General features: G+C 35.8%; 1 long non-coding RNA gene across 1 annotated transcript in view; it reads right to left on the bottom strand.

The window, feature by feature from the left end:
- The window catches only part of LOC144295919 (uncharacterized), a 67,831-nt gene extending 53,149 nt beyond the window's left edge, over positions 1–14,682 (bottom strand). Inside the window, exons 1-2 of the long non-coding RNA XR_013363058.1 lie at positions 14,367–14,682; positions 4,306–4,388 (exon numbers count right to left, since the gene is read on the bottom strand). This is a non-coding gene — a long non-coding RNA (uncharacterized LOC144295919). The remainder of the gene's footprint in view (positions 1–4,305; positions 4,389–14,366) is intronic.
- Between the last annotated feature and the right edge of the window lie 946 nt (positions 14,683–15,628).

The following is a 15,628-nucleotide window of genomic DNA, read 5'->3' as shown; positions in this document are numbered from 1 at the left end:
AATTAGTGAGATGATGGTCTTTGTTCTGAAGCCTCTAGTGGAATATACAAACATATGCATAGTCATAATATTAGACAAAAACTATATTTTGAAAGAAGCACAAAAGAAGAGATTGATCTTATGTGGAACAGTATAGAAGGCATAGGATAGGTTCAGGAGGAGGGACAAAATTCACAAGAACTACTAAGTAGGTAATATTTGAGCAAGACCTTGACAGAAAAGTAGAATTTTAGCCCATGGATAAGAGGCATTATAAGGAGCAGGAGGGGGGGCGGGAACCATATATAAAGCCTGATGCTGTAAAGGTATAAGGTGAAATTATTTTATATCTAAGAAAATATTTTATTAAATATTTACATAAATTTCCACTCTTTCATCTCCAAAGTTGGTCTCCTCATTAGAATATAGACTAAGTATTCCCCAAAGCACTGTTTCCCAGACAAGATGGAAGGTTTTTTTCTCCCTTGTGGAACAAGCTCAATCAACTGTGAGCTGGCACTCGAGGGCAGGTAGGTATCTCTGTGCTCCACCAGGTCATACAGGGACCCAGGCTCCTTATACCTTTTGCCCTGTTAGCCTCAATATTGCCCTCATCCAAAAGATTGAAGCTAGCTCACTAGCATCACATCCATATTCCTATATCTGGATAAAGAGAAAGAAGGTGGAGGGTAAGAAGCTTCTTTTCTAAGGAAGCAACCCAGATGTTGCTCACATTAGCCAACAGAAAGGACCTAGCTGGGAGGCTTGTGTTCCATGGAAAGTCCAAAGAGTTTACTAACATGAGGAAAGGGAGATTGGGTAGCAGGGGGCAATTAAACAGTTTTGACACTCTAAGTTCTCAATGTTCATTGCTTAATTATTGAATGAATTATTAAAGGAAAAATTGACTGTCTCTATGTTCTATACAAGCCATAGTCTAATATAGGAATCAGTAACCTTTTAGTTCTTTTTGTGGATTGAGGGAACTGAAGAGCAGTTGTGTCAGATGCTTCTCTGGAGTTGTGTGTGTACGTGTGTGTGTACACATACATACATACAGTGGAGAGGAGGGCAGGTGGTGAAAGAGAAAGGTGAAAACAATTGAACTGCTAGAGAATGCTGGGATATCACTGACAATAGCAGTTTCTCTTAGGAAGTGTCCTGGTTCCTTAATTCAGGGGACAATTTCTCAACCTGGAGAGAGGAGGTTGTGTGTAAACCTATGACCAACATTGGGACCCCAGAATGACATTAGTTCCATAACTCCTATTTACCAGCCACATCTTCTTATCTTCAGACCATGCTCATCTCATGCCTTTGCTCAACTCTTATGGGTTCTGCTTCTGGAGGAAGCACATGATGGGATCATATTTCTTGAAGTCTTCATCCTTCTGCTTGTATCTATGTCATATTTTCAACAGACAGAAGTGTCTGGGGTTTTGAAAGAGTAGCTTTGGAATTATAAACCTGGGCTCTAATTGTAGTTTATATCTGGCTTCAAAAGGAAACATCATACCAAATAAAAATCATATAAATACGCATGTGTGTTTAGATGTATACACACATAACTTAAAGCTTACAAAAATAAAACGACTACAGATTCTCTGAAGATGAGGATTTGTTTGCATAACTCATAAGTATCACAGTCGAGGCTCAGAATAAGTGGAACTTAATAACTGTGGAATTGAATTTAATGGAGCACATAATTTCAGTGTCATGAAGTTTGGTCATAAATTAACAGAGGTGCATTTCTTCATAGAGCAAGGTTAATAAAAAAAAGGACTATGAGTTTTAGAAAATAGGCAAAATGTAGAAGTCTAGAAGTAACTATAGATGTAGAGATAATTCCAAAAATGAAGAAAATTTATATTTTTACAGATATAAGTCATTTCTGTTAGACAAAAAAGCAACATAATATAAGGACAGGGATGAATTTCTATCAAAAAAGAAGATATTATCTTTTTTATTATCTAATGAGGTCAAAGCTGATATTATTTTTGTCAGTCTGCTGTTGCCACAATTCCAAAGCAGAGTATACTCACAGTTTATATTTTTTATAGCAAATGCTGCCTCGAACACCAAAGATGCCTAAGTGCCCCAAAGTCAAGAAATGTGAGTCACTGAAATCTTCACTCATTCATCTACTCCCCTGTTCATTCACTTCTTACGGAGATTCCAGTTAGTTTATAACCCTTGCCCTCAAGAGCCTTACAGTTTAGCAAGATATTTACATTCTAGAGGAGCACTGGTGTCTACATTTAGCTTGTCTTTTTTTTTTAAGATTTTATTTATTTATTCATGAGAGACACAGAGAGAGAGAATGAGAGAGAGAGAGAGAGAGAGAGAGAGAGGCAGAGACACAGGCAGAGGGAGAAGCAGGCTCCATGCAGGGAGCCCAACGTAGGACTTGATCCTGGGTCTCCAGGATCACACACTGGGCTGAAGGCGAGGCTAAACTGTTGAGTCACCTGGGCTGCCCAAACATTTTGATTTTCATACCTCTCTGTAAAGGTGTTTTCTGTGTATGCCCTTCATTTTTGTTCATTTATCTACAAGTGACAGATGTGTACTACCATGCTAATTGCATACTTTAAAAAATACACAAAAATACAAATTCTTTGATAAGGAGAAATAAAGAGGAAATTATGTTTTGAAGTGAGTAGTTCAATGTGATGGCTTCATACTATCATTAGTTAACATTTTTTCATACAGTAAATACTTAATGAAAGGTTTGAATTAAAGGTGGTGGATGTGAATCCGTTTTATGTAGTGTTCTTGATATTTTTCTTTTGGCTGACCACTTGAGAAATATTATTTGACAGTCAATGTTTTTACCATTTTTTTTTGGCTGACAGAGAGCTTTATTAATAGTAAAAAATGTACTGATTATGCTATTTTTTTTGGTCCCTTGGGCTTGCATTAATAATATTGTTTTAAGCAGCAATTTCCAGAATGAATATTTTAAAGCCTCATGTTTATTATATGGGGGGTGTTTTAGTGATAGCCATAAAATCACATAACCAGAACACACAAAAACTATGTTATGTTGTAATATGCAGAGATCAAATTAGATCAAACAATTTAATAAAGATATTGCTAATAACACCTCCTCTTAATGAGCTAGCACTCAAAAAAAAAAAAATGAGCTAGCACTCCTACCTTAGCTTATTTTGCATAAAGGGCAGGACAGGCAATCATCTGACATATAGGAACAATGGTGGGCTGAGGGAGAAACTCATAACAATTAATTTATTAAGTATAGTAGAGCTCACTTCTTTCTTTTTAAAAATAAAAGAGTAAGAGGAGAATTCTAATATTTTTATTGCACCCTAATGGATCATTTTGTGTACTCCACTTTGGAGACCACCATAGTAGACAGTTGAGATTAAAATAACTATTCCAAGAGGTTGAGCCATGTCCAGTTTAAAAGGCCAAGGAATCATGATGGTAGTTTTGTTTTGCTTAGTTAATATTTAAAATATTAATTTTAATAAATTAAAATTTATTTAATATTTAAATTTTTATACTTTTCATACTGATTATGTGCTCCACATTTAGCCTGGAAAACAACCAGTTACCATGATGGCAAACCTTTAGTTTTAGGGAAAGCTTTTGTTAGATCCCTTAGCCCAAGTCTTAGAATTCACAGATTTATATTTAAAAATAGATGTTATTAGAAATAATATAAAAGATTAGATAATCCAGTGGATTAAATAATCCAGTACTACAAATAACCACACACACCTGGTTGTAAATAAAGATATTAATAGGCCTTTACTGAATGAAAAAAATCATTTAAAAAGAATATTAATCAGGTCTGGGTCTTATAGAAGAGGCACATATTTGCTGGAGCGATATCTCCTCAAGGGAAACCAAAAGAAACAACAGGTATGCAGTGTGAATAGAGGCAGTAAGAGTAATATAGAGACTGTTTTAATTGAGCTGATATCTTTAAATGACAAATACAGGACTGCAGTGTAATTTGTCAGTGCATCTTGGGGAATGGTCAAAGCTGAGCAGTTCTGAGTTATCAGATGTAGCCTGATGGAGAGATCTAAGTCAGATGTATCTTTTTTTTTTAATCTGGTCTTAACATTATATTGGTGACAAAGTTTGGTGGTAGACAATCCTATAGATTTTTTAAGTCACTTCTTTCAGTTGCTACCTTCTTTACAGAAAAAAACTGTTTTAACATTTATTGAATAGCTCATGTGTATTAGGCATCACATAATCTAATCATTACATAACTTCGCAATATGAATATTCCTATCTTGCAAATGACAAAATGAAAGCCCAGGGTCCCAGAGCTGGTGACACCAGCCTCACCTGTCTTGGAAGCCTTTGTTTGAATTACTGCCTTTGGAAGTGCAGTCAGGAAACAGCAATCCAGCAGTGCAGCACTTTACCTCCTTAAAAAACAAGAAAAATAAAACAAAGTAAAAAAGGAAAAAAAAAAAGTAGTTAAAGGCATGTAGTTAGGACTTTTTAGGCTTAAAAAAATCTAATTATTTTTATCACAGATAAATATGTAAGGAAACCCCCCAGGGAAGGCAAAAACATGTTGGAGGACACTAAGGAATACTGATGAATGAATCAGCTACCTGAATTTTTCAAGAAAGACATCAGAAACCACTAGGGAGCTGTCAGAGGGGGAAAAAAAGAAAAGCAGAATTGGAAAAGGTCTGGAGAGATTGAAATTTGTCTGCCTTGTCCCTTTCTTTTGACGATTCACATCCATCTTAAACAGAATCGTTGTTTATTCTTATTTTGCCAGGTTTCCTTTCCTGGTCTGCTGCTTCTCTAGGGTTTGGTAGGCCAGTAGTTTGAGTTTTCAAATTTCAAAAACATTTGGGATTTCAAAAAGACAAAATGTAAAGGATACCCAGCAGCACAGTTTACTTAGGAGGATTTAATCATAATAATCTGCATAGTGTATGAGACTTTCTACCTCAACTGTCTCTCTCCTTTCTCCATAGTGTCTGGGGAAAAGCCAAGAACTCCTTCCTCCAGTTTAAATACCCCAGAAAATTGTGGTGGAAGTATTTTGTCCAGTTCTATCTTCCTGATTCCCTTTCTGCTGTAATGAACCCAATTAACTGGCAAGAGCTGCCACTGACAGTGGAACAGACGAGATCATGGGTAGAGAGTCAGGTGTCATTACCCTAGGGAATTGGGCAAGTCCGCTCAATGTGTGCGACGTGGGTTTGCATTCTCCAGCTTTTGAGAAGCAAAGACTTCCTGAAGCCATGTCTGGGAATAAACTGTAAATGCTGACACCACTGAAGGGGTGCCAAAGGGAAGTGATTACAACTTAATCTGAGCCAAAAGGCATTTCTTTGCGGCAGGCACAAAGCAAGAGCAAACTCTCATAACCCATACATAACACACAAACCATTGCTAAAGAGCTTCAACATCATCATGCCAGACGCCAAGTGAATTATTTCTCCCCTTCCCTGCCTCACCCATTTCCTCCCACTTGGTCACACATGGTAAGCATTCATCTAACCCCAACTACAGTCCCCCAGTCCTTATCAGTAAATCTGCACTCCCCGTTATTTGAGCATGATGGAGCACATATTTCCAATGTAAAAAGACTGACATCATTATTATTTTAATTAACTAGTTCCCAGTTTGCCTTCTTTTTCTCCCTTTTCTCTCTCTTAACATAACCCGCCTCCCCCACTTCATCCCAACACCCCCCACAAAAAAGAATTTAGTTTGCTGCATTCATTTAAAAATTATTATAAACTTAGAACCTCCGAACTCCAGAATAATATGGATTGTTTTAGGATCACACTTGACATCCCTAAAATGTTGACCAGAGAAATGATGGCATTGTCGTATCAAGGCCTTTTCATTATTTTTTTTAACTTTGTTAGCATTTTAAAAATGGACGATGGGGCATTTTCTTGGACAGTTTGACCAAATGAAAAGCTGGCTACTAATTTATGTTATCTTCATCGCTGAGATCCAAAATAAAAGTTGCTAGCATGTTTCATCAATGGTGAGCATGTATACAACTTTGCTATGTAGAAAACAGTGTTGTAGATAGGTCTCAATGTGAGTTTTTCCCACACACCTTTTTAGAAGAACCGTGCATTTGTATATATGAGTTGACAAAACTATTTTTAGAGACTTAATGAAGAGAGAATATAGGAAGTTGTGATTTCCTTAAACAGCCTTTTACATTTTTCAATGCATTTTTTTTAAAAGAGGGTTTTGACCACACACATGTACAGTCTCTAATTTGGAAGACTAGTTTCCTGTTATAATCAACACAGATTACTTCTGGACTTAAAAAAAGTCAGACAAATCTTCTAAATTGTTGAACTCTCTGGGCACATGTATCTTCTGCCTTGTTAAGTTTATTTACTTTATACAGCTTCCCTTCTTTTCTTGCTTTAGAGCCTGTTCAATATCACTAACTAAATCATAGGAAGAACTCCAAGATGATCTGTAAAGCCACAATTATTGAAGCAAGTGAATGCTTATTTAAAGAATCAGGTTAGGTGGTGACCTCCTTTACTTTTAAATTACTCTATAGCTGGAAAACATAAACATAGTTTTTAATTTGAAAATGGTCTTCGTGTACCGCATAGATTTATAATTATTTTCTCATCAATGATTCATTTGAAAAAAATATACGCTCAAATTATCATAATTTTTAAAAATGAGTTCCATACTTCTAACTTTTCTCCTTTTTCCTGGTGCTAAGTCTCATATTTTAAGAAAGCTTTATCCTCAGAGTAACTTTTTCGTTGTTTCACACACATATCCAGGATGTCTTCTGACAAAGTCATGACCACATGTGTCCAATTGAGTCTATGTGTCCAGTTGAGTGTTGTCCTTTAGGATTGACATCTTAAGGGAAATGAGCTTACTACAGATTTGTCCTAACTTCAGTAACACTCATCTATAAGTGGCCCCTGAGCTGCCACTGTTTGGTAGTGGCACTTGAGCTGAAGAGGGGAATCCTTCAAGAACAAAACACCTGGTCACCAACAGAAGGGTCCAGAAGAAGATGGAGAGTAGAGAGAAGATGAAGGGGTGGGGATGGCTCCAAATTCTTACAAGACAAAGGGGATGTGATAACATTAACCTGGTGGACAGTGCAGGAGGAAACAGGTTCAGGCAACAGTTTATATTATAAAGAAAATAATGGGAGAAGAACCCTGGGGTTAAACCCCTAATGACCAAACAAATCACTTCTTTTTTTTTTTTTTCCTCTTATTTCTTTTTCCAGAAAATAAGAATGACTATCTTCGGTTGGAAACTTCGGTGAAGTTTCCTAGACATGAATCTGTATAAGGTTCTGTCAATTTTGAAGAATTCCCCACAGATTACCCACTTGATCCTGAATTACTTGCTAGAATTTAGAAAAGAGGTAACAAAGTGTTTTCTTGGCTGCCTTGGCCAAATGAAAATCTACCGATTTATGTTACCTTCATCAGCAAGATCCCAAATAAAGAAATACTTCAACATATTGTCAATTTCCTTTATCAGTATAGATCTGCATAAAATTTAGTCTCCCATGAGCAAACCACCATAAAGCAATGTTCCCCAGTGAGGGAAGTCAAACCTGCTTAGTCTTCTGAAAAGACCAAAATATTAAAATGAGTAAGTTCTTTTCAAATGAGTTGTTGGCATGCCAAAAGTTCTGGGTTGTTAAAAAATTAACTCCTGGGCAGCCCTGGTGGCTCAGTGGTTTAGCGCCACCTTCAGCCAGGGGCGTGACCCTGGGGCCCCGGGATCGAGTCCCACATCAGGCTCCCTGCATAAAGCCTGCTTCTCCCTCTGCCTGTCTCTCTCTCTCTCTCTCTCTCTCTCTCTCTCTCTCTCTGCCCCTGTGCCTCTCATGAATAAATAAATAAAATCTTTTTTAAAAAATTAACTCATAAATCATTCTAGTTGTCTATAGATTATATCTCTGAATTAGAATTGCTGATTCTTTCCCCTATTAGATTGTAAGATGGAATGACCATGCTGTCATTCAAGATTCATTTGGTCTCTACCATGAGACAGGCTAATTTTTAGGCATTGAAGACACAGCGGTGAACAAGACCTAGTTTCTGTTCTCTGGGACCATCTGGCCTAACTGGGAGGTAGAAGTAAGTAATGGATAGATACAGATAACTGACTAAAAAGGCAATTCCAAAACAAGAGCTAAATGCTACCCTACAGGTAAACACCAACAGCTCTAGGGTTCATGATAGTATTAAACACTCCAAGAAGGCTGTGCAGCAGAGAGCCAGCATTTCACGTCTAATAGCTCACATAAACCTCATAACAGGCCTAAGGGGTGGGTCCTTACATTTACAGAGAGAAAAACACAGACTTAGTTGCTTACCCATAGTCAACTATTTTTAAAAGCAATGGGCTCGGAATTTGAATCTCGGTACTCAGACGCCCGGTGTCTAACAGCATAGCCACAGGATTATAATTGAGACTGAAAAAGAAAAAGTTACCCAAGACTGAGGATGGTAGCTATGACAGAAACACAGAAAGATACTGGTGTGAGGAGGGAAAAGGACCCAGAGAAGGAAGAGGGTGTGATGTTTTTTCATGGAATAGTCTAGAATGGTCAAAGCACAGAATCCAGGTAGAGCAAATAAAGATGGACTGCTGACAAGACAGTGAGTTTCACAACTTGCAGGATGGCAGCCTTAAAAGTTGGTGCTCCAGACTCCTCCAGGGAATGGCACGGAGAGCCCTATTCTGGGAAGCATAAAAAGCAATTTTGTTTATTAGGTTCCCAGGCACTTCGGTTTTGGTGAAATAGGGTTTTTTTCTTCCAAATTTTTGTTCTAGAACTTTAAAAGATGTTACAGGTGATGTAATTCTTATGTTATAGTTCAGAAAGCTAAATTTCAGCACGGCAAAGTGTCACTCATTAGAAAACAAATTCTAACTAAAACACTGGTGTCTTATCTTCCCATGTCTCTTTACTATACCGTATGGCTATCTTATTATAATAAATTTAATGTGGAATACTGATTTTTAAAACATAATCTTTATTACTAGAAATGAAATTGCTTTTTCTTCTCATAGTCTTTCTCTTCTTAGCACACACAATGCCAGATAAATCATCCTGAAATACAATTCTCAACATACTGCTCCTTTATTTCTATGTAATCATAAAATATTAAATCATGATCAATAAAAATAACAAATTCTTATAGTAAGTATGTTACTTTTTTACTTTAGTTTACATATTATATATATTCCATAGAATCACTTTGGAGACTAGAAGATAAACCAGTAGAATGTATTTTCTATCACACCAAGTTAATATTATATTCTGTTTTGTATTACAGTTCTTTGTCCCAAATTTGGTTTATCAAATTTGGTTTTATAAAAAAGCACTGCAGAAAATAAGAAAGCAAAATGAGTCCATCAACAGGTTTGCTAATCTATCATTCCATATTTTCCTTCTGATAAACTTTCACCTATCAACTGAGTCACCATTTTAACTCTTGGTGATAGTTACCATTCATCTTATCTATACAAATTTCCTTCACAGAGGAGTGCATTTGCCTTATAGATACACGTTTTGAATGGAAATACAAAAGGGATGTATATACTGTGTTCTTGGGGGAAAAATGAGCCAGTGTACACTTAAGAATATTAAGAGTAATTTCATAAAGTCATTATAATTTAAAATCTGCCTTTGCTATTTTCACATTGTTCACTGGCTTGCCTTCCCCACAAATGATTTGAGAAGGCTTCAGCTGGAACACTGTGAGTCAAGGAATGTGTGCACTTGAAGTAGGTAGCAGGTGCAAGTTTTGATGGCCTTAGAAAGCTCTGGTGGTTTGGAAGGCAGAGCAGAGTGTGCCAGATGCCCTTATGTGTTCTGATTTCTAAAACAGAAGGCCTATGGTAATCTGTCTGCTTTGCATGTCTGGCTGTATCTAAAAGCAGACCTCAGGAATTAATGGTCCCAACATGGAGTCTCAGACACTATGGATCTTGGTCAGTCTCCACAATGGCCTAAACATGTTTTCTGTAATCTACTAAATCTACTAAATAAAAATTACTAAACATTGTTGTGCCCCCACCAAGGAATATCACAAAGATGAACCTCTATTAAAATCCCATGAGTAGCAAGTAGAAAAACCATGTCTTTCTCATTCCACCAGTCTTTGCAGGCTGTCCTCAAGCATTGTCACTCACGAATACACACTCAAAAGTAGCCATTAAGAAAATGGAACCCTACTTTTTACGTACCTAAAAGCATGATGTAACTCATCTGTATAGAAGTTTTATATCTGAAGTCTACATGACTTGAGAGAAAACTGAAGAAGAAAAAAATGTTTACTCATGAAGCATTACATTTTTTAAAAAAATAGCACACTGGAAGTCAGAGAATTGAAACCTGAAATAGTTAAACTTATAAAGAGACTCATTCATTATTTTTCAGAAAGGAAAATCTTCTTAAAGCTAAAGCATTCAATTCTTGGTTTCAGTCCAAAGGTTCTGTTCAGTTGTTTTGAAGTTACAGGGAAAAAAATGTACTTTTCCTATCGTACCCATTGACATTTTTAAACAAAAATAATTCAAAGATATTTAAACAGTACAACTTCAGATGTCTGTTGTTAATCCATTGTGGAGAGGGATCTGTAGAAGAAAAAAAAGAACTATGAAAAAATAAACTTAGAGTTTGGTCATTCTTTCAAACACTGAATCAAACTAAAATCCTTCTAGGTTTATGATGGTACTATCAAAGTTGGTTTATTTTTAACTAAAAGAGAGTAAGATTCCCGTATTGTCTCTTCTAAAAGTATTTTTTACAGGAAAAAATTAAAACTATTGGATTTAGAATCATAGAGCAAAATAGCCACATGCCAGGAAATTCTATTTTACCAAGAGATGCTAAATTAGCCTAATTATCCTACCATTTCAGAATATTTCCTGGTGAGGGCTACTCTTTATTAAGATCATACAAAGTAGAACTAATATGTGATCCCTTTTCCAAATGTTTGTGTTATAATTTACATTCAAATTCTATTAAAAGTGATCAAGGATGCACAATTTAATTAAAGAACACAGAGTACAGCTCACAGATAAAAGCTTATCAATGTATTACTGTAAGTTATTTTGCCTCTTGCATTTAGAGACAGTGGAAAATCAAAGGTTTTGAATTCTTGGGTAAGCTATTTTATTTTTTGCAATTTTGGTTTCCTTATCTGTAAAATGGAGAGAATGGTAAGACCCTTGTAATGAAAGAGGAGATAACGTGCAAAACGATATAGATGATATTTGGCACAGTACATATTCGCAATTGTCAGTGTCCTTCCCCTTTCTAGAAGCAAACATTCATTAATATAATTAAAAATTACAAAATACAAGTACAAGGAAATGACACTCAATAACCAATACTGTCCTAAACAAATTTGTGCAATAAATTAATTTACTCTCCATTGAATTAGTGTTTTTCATACTGTTTACACACCATTAGTGCATATGAAATTAACTTAGTTGGTTCTAACCTGAGAGGAAAAGAAGAGACAAGAAAAAGAGAGAAAATATCAGAGTATCTCATACGCAGAAGAATGTAGTTCCATTAAACTGTCATTTCAGTTACAAGTATGGCATGTCTCTGTATTGTAGACCAGGTCACAAGGTCAAATGTATTTCTTACTGTGGGTTGCATTTTTTTTTCAAAAAATAAGACATTGCTTACTTAATCTGTTCCCTCAGTTCTGATATCAGGGTCTATTTTTGCCTTTACAAGTGTACATAATGATGACCTGGAGTACAATGCTAGTGCTCGGAAATTCACTAATGCATTTTCATCAACCGAACCCATTTTCCACAGCCAAATGAAATCAAATGTTTTGGTCGTCTGGTCCAAAACTATAATTTATTGAACAATTATTAATTGTGAGAACTAATCTTCAAAACAGCTTGAAGAAGTATTATTATCCTCCCTTTACAAAAAGGGAATTGAGATTCAGTGAAGGGAACCCCAAGTAAGATGAAATTCCAATTGGGTCTCATTCCACAACCTTGTTTTTCACCACCGAATCATAACACAGTCTCAAGGAACAATATGAGTATCTAGCACGGTAAGTGGAGAAACAGGTCCCCCAGCTAATGCTTCCTTGTCAAAGATTTGCTGAATGTTGAATAATACAGACCAAGAGATGACCACACCACATAAAGGGAAGTGCATAGCGACAAGGAGACCACTTCTCTCAGAGAACAAATTAAGTCTATCAGTAACTCGTTTAGTCATAACACAGTTTAGCCTTTTAAAGAGTCAGAATTGTATAAATACAGTGCAGGAAGTTCAAAAAGTAATATTTTAGAAGCCACATTCTTTTCTCCAGAACAGACAGCACAGAAGGTTCCATTTCCCACATTAAAACACTCTGTCTTCTCCTTGGGACACAGTGAAACATTTACTAAGAAGTCTGAACAGCCAGGAGCATGAACCCTGATTCTTTCCACTGTGTTCACAACAGCAATGGATTCAATGGCAGTCCAGGATTCTGAAATAGCCTGTGGAGATTTCTTTGCTCATGCTCAGCTAATATGAATCACTTTGACTAAGTATTGCTCTGCTTTGCAGAATGGTATTCTGACATTATTAATAGTTGGCTCAGTTACATTGACCACAATAAGAGCTTTCTCCAGCCAGAGATAGAGCCTATCAAGCCCTTATGAATGTCAGCATTAAGTTTGGCTATGGATTCAGATCCAAATTTTAAAACATAATAAACACTCTCCAAAGATATATTACAATGGGCCAGCTACTAAAAACCATCATAACAGGGCAATTGTGAAACTCCAAATGAAACCTAATGTTTGAATGCATCGCATAAGAACATATTATAAAATGGAGATTCTTAAGGGGATTTCCACAATACCTACTAAAGAATGCATTAATCTCAGTTTGCTGGCTTGATTTTTTTTTTTTGCGGGGGGGGGGGTGTCTTCTTGTTCTGCTTATGTGTATCAGCTCAGTCCAAATTTAAATTAACTTGCATGACATCAAATAGTCTCAAAAATATCCTCTTGCAAAAGTTCTCACTTATAAATGGTATGTCCTCAGAAATAAGACGGTATTAACAGCCAGTAGAAAGTATTACGAGCCTCACCAAGAGGTATGCTTCACTGGAGTCAAGTGTAGCACTACCACGGACACAAGGAAAGACACCCAGGGGTGGTTTGGGAAATTTACTTTAAATTATACCAATGTGTTTTGAACTAACATTCTTTCTTAAAAGCAAAAATTAAGGATAGAATTCCAATAAAATTGGTCAAAATCACTGAACTTAGACAAGAAATAATCTTTTAAATCACTTAATTTATGTTCTTGGCGAACAGGACAGTCATTTAATAAAGAAACTGGAACCTGTCTGCTTTTTCAAAAATTTAGAAAGAAATGATAATTTACTTTTAAATGATAAACTTTTAAACTGTTAATGACTTTTCTCGAACCCTCAACCCCACTAACTCAAATTTTATTTGTGACTGCACATATAAAACTATGTTGCCATTTATGTAATATTATATTGAGTATAGAAAAAAGAATCACAACTATAGCAGCTTAAAACATAATAATTATTATACTCTATATTATGGTTTTAGTGATTGGTCTCAAAGTCATTTCTATCAAAGTTCCTTTTCTGTTGATTTTTTTAAAAAATTAATTCATTACTTCTTTATTAGAGTATATTTTCTGATTGCCCGTATAATAGTTTCAGTATAAACAGAGAAACAGAAAAAATACAAATGAAAACAAGAAATTTTCCCCACCATACACACAGACAAATCACTAACATTTAGAATTGTATCCTTTCAAACATGGTTTCAATGCATATAAGCACGCATTAAGTTTTAAAAAACATATCAGCATAGAGTACATCCCCGATAAACTGGAAATCACAAGTAATTGCCCTTGTTAGCAAAAGTTTTTAAAAAAATGTTTTTAAGAGCTGCAAATTTTATATTCCTGGAATATATAATAATTTATTTTAAAAATTTTTGTTTATTTATTCATGAGAGACAGAGAGAGAGAGAGAGAGAGGCAGAGACACAGGCAGAGGGAGAAGCAGGCTCCATGCAGGGAGCCCATGTGGGACTCGATACCGAGTCTCCAGGATCATGCCCTGGACTGAAGGTGGCGCTAAACCGCTGAGCCACCCAGGCTGCCCAATATATAATAATTTATTTAACTAATTTTTAAATATTCTCAGGCATTTAGGTTTCTTCTAATTTTTCACTATTATAATTTACATTACTGTGAATATCTTTTATATACTTTTTATATTCGTTATTTCTTAGATATAGAATTGCTATGTCACAAGGGCCAAGATGTTTAATGCTTTGATATAATTGCCCAATTCCTCCAGAGAGACAGAAATTATACCTTTTCCCACCTGTATCATCATAGTCCAGCCATGTTGGAGATGATCATTGCGTTAGATAGCCTCTAAAATGGTGTCCAATGATTCTCTCCCCTTCAGAGTAGGGTGCACTTAGTGTCTTGGTTCTAACGAATAGAACATAGCAGAAATGATGGGCTATCACTTCAGAGACTGAGTTATAAAAAGACTATTTCCATCTTGTTCTCTCTCTCTCTCTCTCATCACTTAATGCTGAGAAAAGCAAGCATCCGTGTTGTTGGAAGTCCAGTGGAGAGGCAGGCAGGGGATGAGTTTGAAAGAGACTTCTTTGGCTTCAGTTCAATCTTTCAAGGCAACATCATAAAAAACCTTGAGCCAGAACCAACCCTGAGCTACCCCAGATGCTTGACTCACAGAAACTGTGAGAAACAGTCTGTTATTTTAAGCTGCTGAGTTTAGTTAGGGGAAGTTGTTCAGTAGCCATAATTGTAACTAAGATAATCATTTTTTTCTATCTTTACTGATTTGCTGTATCAATAGAAAGTTTGAACATTGTTTTCCCTTGCTTCATTGACCATTTATAGTTATTTTATTAAAAGTGATTTGTCTTATTTTCCCTTTTCCTTATTAATTCATGAGAGCTAACTATGTATAAAAGGTGCATCTTTAACCGTCATATGTTGCAAATATTGTTTTCTCAGTTTTCCAGTTTGTTTATACTTTTCTGGACACTGTTGTTGTTGACATGAAAGTCTTTCAAATTTTTTTACTCTATCCATATTTCCATTTATAGTTTCTTCTTTTGTGTTTATGCAAAGAAAATCTTCCCCCCAAGTTAAATACATATCCACCTATATTTTCTATTAGTTTTAGCTAATAAAATAATAAACATGTAACCATTTAATCTATTAAAATTATATTTGTATGATATGAGGTAAAAATAGACCTTTTACTTTCCAAATACATTTCTGATGGTTCCATAAATATTTATTTAGTAGGATTTTCTCAAATGGGTTTAAATTCTGTCTTTATATAGTAAATTCTTAGAGTAGCAGTTCTCAAGGTGTGGTCCATGGATCTCAGGAATTTCTTAGAAAATGTCACAGCCTCCACAAGTTTAAAACTATTTCACTTGTCTTAACTTTTGCACTGAAGCAAAGTCTATGGCAGGTGGAACTTTGGGATGCCTTAGCACCAGTCAAGGCAGTTTTAACACATATGTGCTAGGAATCATTGTATTCTTCATGTCCACACACTTGCACTTAAGAAGGCAAGCCAGCTTGCTTAAAAATAAC

The sequence above is a fragment of the Canis aureus genome, chromosome 24 (genome assembly GCF_053574225.1).
Source record: "Canis aureus isolate CA01 chromosome 24, VMU_Caureus_v.1.0, whole genome shotgun sequence".
NCBI classification, from domain to species: Eukaryota; Metazoa; Chordata; class Mammalia; order Carnivora; family Canidae; genus Canis; species Canis aureus.
Note: the sequence above shows the minus strand (reverse complement) of the source record. Positions and strands in the feature narration are given on the sequence as shown.